An 11,104-nucleotide genomic window follows, 5' to 3' on the forward strand; every position below is an offset into this window, starting at 1 on the left:
TATTTCATTCCCTCCCCAAGCCAAATTCAATGGGACTAAGGTTGACCCATTCCCTTTTGACTTCCTATTCTTCTCCTCCATTGTAACCATTTTCCCTTGCTTCTTCTTTATGAGATAGTTTACCCCATTCTGTCTCTCCCCATCTCCTCTCATTATATTCCTCTCTCACCTCTTAATTTTACCATTTAAGTATCATCCCTTCCTGTTAAATTGGTCCTGTGCCTTCTATCTATGTATGCCTGTAAACATATATGCACACATTCACATATGTATTCATATGCCCATATACTCTCATATATAGACATATATATATATACATACATACATATATATATATATATATTTCTATTCCCTTCAACTATTTTCATACTGACAAAAGTTTCATCAGTTACAATTATTGTTTTTCCATGTAGGAATGTTAATAGCTCAACTTTGATAAGTTCCTTATGATTTCTTTTCCCTGTTTACCTTCTCATGCTTCTCTTGCTTCTGGTATCTGAATGTCAAATTTCCTGTTCAACTCTGGTTTTTTCAGCAAGAATGCTTGAAAGTCCTCTATTCCACTGAATGACCATATTTTCCCCTGAAATATGATACTCAGTTTTGCTGGGTTGGTGATTCTTGGTTTTAATCCCAGCTCCTTTGCCCTCCGGAATATCATATTCCAAGACCTTCGATCCCTCAGTGTAGAAGCTGCCAGATCCTGTGTTATCCTGATTGTGTTTCCACAATATTCAAATTGTTTCTTCCTGGCTGCTTGTAATATTCTCTCCTTAATCTGGGAATTCTGGAACCTGGCTATAATATTCCCAGGAGTTTTCTTTTGGGGATCTTTTTCAGTAGGTGATCAATGGAGTCTTTCAATCTCTATTTTGCCCTCTGCTTCTAAAACATCAGGGCAGTTTTCTTTGAGAACTTCCTGAAGGATGATTTCTAGGTTTTTACTTTGATCGTGGCTTTCAGGTTGTCCAATAATTTTTAAATTATCTCTCCTGGATCTATTTTCCAGGTCAGTGGTTTTTCCCATGAGATATTTCATATTGCCTTCTTTTTTTTTTTTTAGCCCCTTATTTCCAAGGCTTTATTGAACAGGATTACAGGGCTGTTTTAGAAAATGATGATTCCAATTCTTTTCAATCCCCTGGCATGAAATATTGTATTCAAGGATGGAGACATACATACACATACACACATACCACAGCTACTAAAAGGAGTAAGTCGAGTATATATCTATTTTTAAAACCCTTTTTCATAGACCCAGTCATGAGCACAAGACTTATAATCAACCAGGTCTTCTGGCTTAAACCACACGCTGATCTCCTTCTCAGGACTTTTTACAGAATCACTGCCATGAATGATGTTCCTGCCAACTTGAATGCAGAAGTCTCCATGAATGGTGCCTGGCTTGGAATCAGCTGGGTTGGTCTCTCCCAGCATCACTCTTCCTGTCTTCACCACATTCAAGCCCTCCCAAACCATGGCTACAACAGGCCCTGAGTTCATATATTTCACAAGCCTAGGGAAAAATGGCCTGTCCTTCAGGTCAACATAGTGCTGTTTCAGATGTTCCTCTGAGGCCCTAAGGAACTTCATGCCCATGAGACGGAATCCCTTCTGCTCAAAGCGTTTGATGATGTCCCTGACAAGGTCCTGCTGGATGCCGTGGGGCTTGATGGCAATGAAGGTGCACTCGGTGTTGGCTGTGGTCCAGGGATGATCCGGCCGGAGCAGGAGAAAGAGGAGTCTATGGCTGTAGCAGACAAGGAGTCTCGCGACCCCCACATTACCTTCTATTCTTTCATTTGTTTGGGTCTGTTTAACAGCATCTTGATTTCTTATAAAGTCATTAGCTTCCATTTGCTCCCATCCAATTCTAAAGCAATGATTCTCCTCAGTGAGCTTTTGAGATTCTTTTTCCATCTAGCAAATTCAGCTTTTTAAGGGATTCTTCTCTTCTTTACCTTTTTGAGCCTCTTTTGCCAATTGAGTTAGTCTATTTTATAAGGTGTTATTTTCCTCAGTCAGCCTGTTGACTCTCATTTCATAATTTTCTTGCATTGTTCTCATTTTTCTTCCCAATTTGTCCTCCAAATCTCTTATTTGGTTTTCAAAATCTTTCTTTAGGTCCTCTATGGCCTGTAACCAGCTTGTATTTTCCTTTGAAGTTTTTGGTGCAGGAGTTCTGACTTCACTTCTTCCTCCTGTTCCATGCTTTGCTCCTTTTTGTCCCCCAAATAGGAGTCTAATGTTGGAATCTTCTGTCTGCTTTGTTTCCTTTGCCTGGTCATGTTGCCCCTCAGTCACTTGACCCCTGGGCTTTTTGCCACAGTAGGACTCTGCCACCAGACAGGGGAGCTTTTGTCCCAAATGCTGGGTTTTCTCAGCTGCTGGAGGTATTAGATGGGTGCCCTCTCTGAGGCCTCCATGGGCTCTGGCAAACTGGACACATGCCCCAGGGCCTCCACCCTAGACTGCAATCCAGATCCAAGCAGGTTAAAGCAAGAGCAATTACCCCTCAGACTGGTTGCTTGGTCCCCCTATACTCTGAAGGCCAGGAGCTAAAGCTGCCATGTGGCGCTGGCTGGCTGTGCCAGCGTCTCAGCAGCATCTCACTCCGGGGACAAAAGCCAAGCACTCCCACTTACTGGGTCCCAAAGTCCAGACTGCACTTACCTCTCACTTTGTCCTTTGCATCTATATGTTGATGAATCTGGAAATGACCACAGCTGCTGCTGATCTGGAGTCCCTCTGGCTGGCCTAGGGCTCGGTTTCCAGAGTGCTGCACTGGCCGATTCCTGCCGGCCTGCCGTGCTGTCCTCAGCAGGAGGTTAACTTCTCTGTGTCATTTTGTGGGTTCTGCAGCTCCAAAGTTTGTTCAGAGTCCCCTTTTTACATTGATTGGGGAAGATGGAAGCCGGAGCCGCTTGGAGGTCATGTTTCTACTTCGTCATCTTGACTCTGCCCCCCATCTCCTATAGGAAGAAGTTTTATTAAAACTTTTCTTATTATACCATTTCAGTAAACCCCTTTGCTTCGGTCTAATAATTGTTAACTAGTTAAAAGTAAACATATTAGTAGTTTTGTGTTTTTCTATTTTGTGAATTCTAACTTTAGGAGTGTGGACCTGCAGAATGCCTTGAATCTGAGTTAATTTTGTGAGTATGGGAGGAGAGAAGAAAGATGTAAGACAAATACATATACACATACACATACATATACCCATACATATATGTATATATAAACCTATATATATGTAAATATATACATATCCTTGGCATTATACATATGTGTATATAGGTATAATATTATATTTATATAAAAGGTACTATAGCAGCAATGTGATATTCACAGCACCAGTGGCAACTATGAAAATGCCAGCATAGTTTTGAATTGCAAAATATAATAGACTCTCCATATATAAGGCAGAAGCAAAACATTTATTCAGACATAAAAAGCCAAATCCCAATGCTAGAAAACCAAATTCATCATACCAACAAAAAAATCTATACACAATAACACTGCAGAGAGCAACATCACCCCAAAATCTTCCCAGAAACAAACACTCACCAGACTAGCTGTGTTCTTGCCTGTGTCCCCTCTCCTCCCTCCATTCTAACTTCTCTGACCTCCAGCTTCCTCTTAGCTCTGCTCTACCCTTCAGCAAACTCCTCCTGCCACAGGCTCCTTGTGATTACAATCGGCCTATTAGCAGGCAGGGAAGATCTTCAAATTCCCCATTACCATTACAGCTATTAGATTTTAAAAATGCACTAAGATTTTAGGGTACCCTGTACTTATTGCACTGTACAATATATATGTATAAATACACATATTTGCATATGTAAATATATTTGTATATGACTATGTGTATGTCTGCATGTGTGTGTGTGCATGTATATGTGTTTGCATGTATATGGTATTAAGGCTTAAAAACCCACTAAGACTTTTGAGACACCCTGTAATTGTAGCACTCTTTCTTTGGTCTACCCTCCCCAACTTGCATAATTGTCTCCTGGATGAGTTTAAGGCAATCTCTGGTTCCATATTTCTAAAATTATAGCTTGCAAGTGTCTATACATATATGTGTGTATGAATGAGTATGTATTAATAAAACGCCATATAATTAATTACATTCAAGCATCTCACTAAATGATTAAGACAAAGCAAAGTTGTTTGACTACTTAAATGCTACTACTAGTACTACTACTTTGTTACCTCAATGTTTCCAGGTGACTAATGAGGATATTATGTCCACCATCTGAAAATTGCCCATAGCCTATCTATTTACCCAATGCTCTGGAAGCCTTCTTCTGTTTCTTTTAAGTAACATGGATAACAATAGTTGTTGCTCAGTTGTGTCCAACTCTTTGTGACCCCATGTGGATTTTCTTGGCAAGGATATTGCCATCTCCTTCTCTAGCTCATTTTACAGATGAGGAAACTGAGGGAAACAGGGTTAAATGATTTGCTCAGGTCACACAGTTCGTAAGTGTCTGAGGCTGGATTTGAAGAAGAAGTCTTCCAAGCCCAGTGTTCTATCCATTGCACCACTTAGCTGCCCCAGTTCTTTAAAACTTTAAGTTGCAGAAAGGTTAGTGATCTGCATTAGTGAAGGGAATTTCCCCATCCAGAATTCCCTTTGCTGATGAAATTCCTGATCTAAAACAGAAAAAACAAAACTAAAACCAGAAACAAATGTAGCACCAATACTTAGGCTGTCTATCTTTTAACCTCCTCTCTTGCTGCAGTGAGCTCTGCAAAGTACCACTCTAATGCTTCATCAAAGTATGGAGGTGACCCTGGGCTTTTAAAGGTAATGTTCATGGAGCAGAAGTTCTGGCAGACTCTACCAAGCTACAAAGTTCCAGCCTAGGCCAGAGTGTGTCTACTATCCATATAAAAGTACTGAGAGGTTCCTTAGCAGGAGGTCAGCTACTACCAGAGCAACCAATGAAACAAAAGAAAAAAAACTCCATTCCCTCTATCCTACACAGTCCCCTTCCAAAGTGACAAGGGAAGAGTAGAAAGCACCAAGAATCTTGGTTCCTGCAAAGTTGCATTAAAACAAACAAAAAAAGCATATCATTTTTTTAAAAAGAGAACCTTAAGCTAATTAAGAAAACAGCATATTTTGCGAAAAAAGGTATCTCATTTTCTCTACCATTACCAAAATCCACATTAATCCAAAATGGTACTTATTATTAAATATAATCAAAACATGTATGAGAATTAATTAAATTCCAGGATGTCATTAAATAGCAATTATTTATTTTTATTATTTATTACTTAATGCATAAGCCACATACCAAAAAAAATTACTTGCAATAATTGGGATCCTTGCCTTCCTTTTTATTAAATATACTGTTCTTCCCAATTTGAATTTTCTTCTTTGGTGTAGAGAATTGTGCTTTTGATGATTTGTGATTACTGGTTGTTTTATGTATTTCATCATTGCTATGAAAAAAGAAGTAAATTTAGAGACCCCCTGCCCTCTGCCCCCTACAGAATACTTTGCAGGTTGCAGACCATTGAAATGGAACAAAGGATTTCAAGTGGCACCTAAGCTTTGATGATTGCCCGCACCAAATGACCAAGTTTCTTCTGAGAAGCAATCCTGGTGCTGGATTTGGAAGGAGAAAGCCCTGGTTTTAATAGCTGTTTTTGATACTTACTAGCTGTGTAACTGTGGACAAGTCATTTGACCTCTGAGACTCAGTGTTCTCCTCTTAGCTCCTCTCGGGCCAATAACACCTGCTTCACAGGATTGTCTCAAGGTTGAGGGTCAGATGAGATCACATCAATAAAGCACTTGGCAAACTTTTAAAGTCATTTTAAAAGTTATCACCTATTAACCAGAAGGTATCCACTTCTTTCCATGCAACAGGCACTGTACTGTTGCAATAGGAAGACATAATTGAAACTGTGCCTGTCCTCAAGGTACTTACATCCTATATATGGAAACAACATGTACATAAATGTAAATACATGCACATATGTGCTTATGAACCCACACATACATGCATCCATATACATATAGGTATAAAAATATGTGTGCACACACAAACGTGTATATATTATATTTCTATTGGAGGAATCATGAAAGTACTCATGCAGGATATAATGTTTGGCTGAAATGCTGAAAGAGACTAGTTCTGTAGAGAGGAGATCAAAGGTATTTCCTTGAGTTAGTCAATCAATAAACATTTATTGTGTCTATCACACACCTGGTACAATGCTAAGCTGGAGTTCCCTGGTGAGTTTAACTTGATGAGCTTATAATGGAGAGCCTTTAATGAGGACTTTTGAAAGGATCTCCCTATAGAGGTACATTTGTCCACTGCCACCTTTTTGAGAGGACTAAATGGCAGCCAGGTGGCTCAGTGGATAGAGTGCAGGGACTGAAGTCAGGAAGACTCATCTTCCTGAGTTCAAATCTGGCCTCAGCTGTGTGACCCTAGGCAAATCCTGTAGTCATGTTTGCCTCAGTTTCCTCATCTGTAAAATGAGCTGGAGAAGAAAAAATAGCAAACCACTCCAGTATCTTTGCCTGACCACATGTGGTCAGGAAGAGTAGGACACAACTGTTTCAAGAAGAATTGGTTGGTTTGGAGCCACTCTTTGACACCTCCTGGAGCATAGGCTTCAATGACAGAAGTTGTATTCAAGATCAATTGGCTGACTCAGACTTTTGTGAGGACTTACCCTTGTGAGAGGATGCATGCTTTTGCACAGGATTATAAAAGGAGATGACAGACTGTCTTTTCCACTTAAATCTTTCTTTGGAGAGGTCCTAAGAGTGCAACATATTAGAGGGGGGAGGTGTTCACCTGCTCCAAAGTCATTGTCATGTGCCACACTTGTGCTTGTCCATATTGCCTGAGAGGGGAATACCTAGACAATGTCACTTTTTATCCCTAGCCTATTGTAGCAGCAAGCACCCCAAGTGTCCTCAGGGTGGCTGCCAACACAGGTTCTTGGATCTGCTTTGATAAAGGAAAGCAACTCAAAATGGGTTAACAAACTTAATCAGTCAGATATGCATCGTCCACCTAGTTTAGGGGAAAAAGGTCAACACCCCGAACTTCAGAGTATACAGACAGAATTATCAAGACAGAAACAGATCAAGTAGACAGCTTTCCAAACTGTCCAACCATTACATCCATATCAAATCGACATCTGGGTTTCATCAACATCTGGGTTTTTCAAAGCCGGGGGACTCTCAACAATGGCTTCCCAGAGTCTCATCTGATCAAATCACAGAACACTTCTCAAAGTGAGCCCCAAGACAAAGCCTCAAATCAAGGTTTATATAGCCTTCTCCTGGCTCAGAGAATGTAACAACCTTCTGGAGGCACTGGCCAATCAAAAAGTATCTACTGAAAAATAAGCCTCCCACCCCAGGCTCCAGGTGCACTTTAGCCTAAGGGCAGGGAAGATCTTTAAATTTGCATTTCCATTACACCTATTAGAGGAGAGAGGACTTCTGGGGGCAAGAATAGCCTCAGGAAGACAACCCCTTGTGTTTAACTTGTCAACACAAGAGTTTGGTGAAGTAGTCCTTTATTGCTAAAAGGACAATTTTCTGAGAAGTTTGTCTTTTGGACAGAGGCATTTACATGTCTCCCAGTGCTAGGAAGAACAGCAGTGAGGGACTAAAGTCACAATATGAAAAGAGCAAGGGACCTGAATTTGGCACTCTGGTATTAATGGTGAATTATTCAGGTGGTGTGGCACTGATGGAAGGTGGTGGTGTGTGTATATGAGTGTGTATAGAAGAACTGCGCATCTAGCCCTCTATTCCTTTTGGGGGCTAAAACTTTAGAAGTTTTTAAGTTTAAAGAGAGACCAGCCTCATGTTCAATTTTCTTCTGAGGGGAGTACAAATCATATGATGACACTTAGGGACTTTAGAACCCTGTAAAGAAGTGGTACCCAGGGGCAGCTAGGTGGCGTAGTGAATAGAGCACCGGCCCTGGAGTCAGGAGGACTTGAGTTCAAATCCGGTCTTAGACACTTAACACAAAAACTAGCCATGTGACCTTGGGCAAGTCACTTAACCCCAATTGCCCTACCTTCCCCCCTCCAAAAAGGAAATAAAAAAGAAGTGGTACCCAATGGAGAAGGGTGAGAAGTGTATTGATAATTTATAGGCTCACTAATTGGCAGCTCTATTGCTCAGTTCTGGGTCACAGTTCCAGGGCAGAGTGGAGCATTAGCATTTATGGCTGCAGAGGAGAAGGGAACCTAATCACAATTCCAGGGCAGAGAGGAGCACTAATATTTCTAGCTGCAGGGGGAAAGAGGCACTTCCTGGGTAAAGACCAGATTATGGACCAGGAGAGCACTAACTATACCTCTCTCCAAATCACACCACCTTGGAAGAAGCAAGACTTTGCAGATTCCCAAAATTAGCTCTGAAAACAGCAGCACAAAAAAGCTTGAAGCTTGAGAAGGTGCCTCTCTACCCCTGGGTAAGCAGAACTCAATTTTTACATAAAGTTTAAAGTCAAAACATAGGTTAAGAAAATGAGCAAATAACAACAACAACAACAAAGAACTTGACTATAAAAATCTACTACAGTGGCAGGGAAGATCAAGACATAAACTTAGAAGATAACAGTGTGAAAGTAGCTACAAGCAAATCCTCAAAGAAAAATGCTAATTGGACCCAAGGCCAGCAAGAATTTCTGAGTTAAAAAGCTAAGTGTAGTAGAGGAAAAATTGGGAAAAGAAATGAAAGTGATGCCAGAAAATTATGAAAAGAGAATTAATGGTTTGGGAAAAGAGGCACAAAAGAATACTGAAGAAAATAACACTTTAAAAAACAGAATTGGCCTAATGGCAAAAGATGCATAAAAATTCACCTGACAAAAGGACTCCTTTAAGCATATGAGAGTCCAAATGGAAGAGGAGGTACAAAAATTCACTGAAGAAAAGAATTTCTTAAAAAGCAGAATTGGTCAAATTGAAAAAAAGAGGCACAAAAGCTCACAGAAGAAAATAATTCCTTAAAAATTGGAATTGGGCAAATGGAAGCTAATGACTCCATAAGACACCAAGAAACAATAAAACAAAGTCAAAAAAAATGAAAAAAAAAAACAGAAAAAAAAATAAGTGAAATATCTCATTGGGAAAGGAACTGACCTGGAAAATAGATCAAGGAAAGCTAATTTAAGAATTATTGGGCTACCTGAAAGCCATGATTTTAAAAAAGGCCTAACCATCACATTTCAAGAAATTATAAAGGAAAATTGTCTCAATATCTTAGATCCAGAGGGTAAAATAGAAATTGAAAGAAATCTACCTCTTGAAAGAGATCCCAAAATGAAAACTCCCAGAAATATTGTAGCCAAACTCCAGAGCTCCAAGGTTAAGGAAAAAATACTTCAAGCAGCCAGAAAGAAATGATTCAAATATCATTGAGCTATAGTCAGGATCTCACAAGATTTAGCAGCTTCCATGTTAAATATACGGAGGATTTAGAATTACAATCAAGAATAATCTACCCATCAAAACTGAGTATAATCCTTCAGAGGAATAAAATGATTGTTCAATGAAATAGATGACTTTCAAGCATTTCTGGTGAAAAGACCAGAGCAGAATAGAAAATTTGATATTCAGATAGAAGACTCAAGAGAAGTTAAAAAAAAGTTAAAACTCAATAAAGTTAAACTATTTATATTCCTATATGGGAAGATGATACATGTAACTCCTAAGAACTTTATTATTAGTATAGCAGTTAGAAGTAGTCTACCCAGACAGAGGTCATGGGTGTGAGTTGATTATGTTAGGCAGTCTCCAAAAAAATAAAAGGTGAGAAAGAGGAATGCATTGTGAGAAGGAGGAAATGAGAGGTAGCATGGGGAAATTTTTCTCACATAGAAGAGGTATACAATGAAGACTTTTTATAGTAGTGGGGGAAGTGGGAAGGCAGTAGGCAATGCTTGAACCTCACTCTCATTGGAATTGGTTCAAAGAGGGACACTCAGTTGCATATAGAAATCTATCTTACCCAATAGGGAAATAGGAGGGGAAGGGGATAAGAGATATGAAGTGGTGAGGGGGCAGTTGGGGAGGATGATAAAAGGGAGAATGGATTAAGGAATGCAGTAGTCAGAAATAAAACAGATTTTTGAGGAGAGACAGGATAAAAAGAGAAAGATAAACAGAAGAAAACAGGATGGAGGGAAATATGCAGCCATCATAACTGTGAATATGAATAAGATGAAATCACCCATAAAACAGAAGTGGATAGCAAAATGGATTAGAAACCAGAATTCAACAAAATGTTTAAAAGAGATACACTTGAAGCAGAAAGACACACACATAGAGTTAAAATAAATGGCTGCTTTAGATACTGCTGTTGGAGCAGCACATATGAAAATATGTTCTAAATCACCATTGATTAAAGAAATGCAAATTAAAACAACTCGAAGGTACCATTGCACACCTATTAGAAATAACAAATGCTGGGGCAAATGAGGTAATAGATACAATAAATAGGATTGGTGGAGTGGTGAACTGATCCAGACATTCTGGAGAATAATTTGGAATTATGCTCAAAAGGTTATAAAACCTTTGCTTTGACCCAGCAATACCACTACTAGGTCTATACTTTAAAGAGATCAAGGAAAAAGGACAAGTACATATATATACAAAAATATTTATAGCAGCTTTTTTGTGGTGGCAAAAATTGGAAATCAAGGGAATGCTAATGAACTGGGGAATGGCTGAACAAATTGTGGCATATGATTGTGATGGAGTACTATTATACTGTGGGAAATTATAATGGGGATGGTTTCAGAAAAAACATGGCAAGACCTATATGAACTAATGCAAAGTGAAGTGAAAAGAACCAGGAGATCATTGTATACAGTAATAGCAATGTTGTAATGATGATCAATTGTGAAAGACATGGCTACTCTGTTCAATATAGTGGTCTAAGACAATTCTAAAGGACTCGTGATGAGAGAAAACTGATGAACTCTGAGAGCAAATTGAAGCATAAAAATTAACGAGCCTTTATTTTTTCCCTCTCATCTCCTTCTCTATTGTAAAAAAAGGAAGAAAAATAAAACTTTTATAATAAATGTATATTATTCAT

At 39.2% G+C, this 11,104-nt stretch overlaps 1 pseudogene; it reads right to left on the reverse strand.

The window, feature by feature from the left end:
* Window positions 1–1,045: 1,045 nt before the first annotated feature.
* On the reverse strand, window positions 1,046–6,720 carry LOC138176223 (nucleoside diphosphate kinase B pseudogene; annotated as a pseudogene).
* Between the last annotated feature and the right edge of the window lie 4,384 nt (window positions 6,721–11,104).

The sequence above is a fragment of the Petaurus breviceps genome, unplaced genomic scaffold, assembly GCF_028583685.1.
Source record: "Petaurus breviceps papuanus isolate PSGF00001 unplaced genomic scaffold, PetGlider_PUasm1.0 84, whole genome shotgun sequence".
NCBI lineage: Eukaryota > Metazoa > Chordata > Mammalia > Diprotodontia > Petauridae > Petaurus > Petaurus breviceps.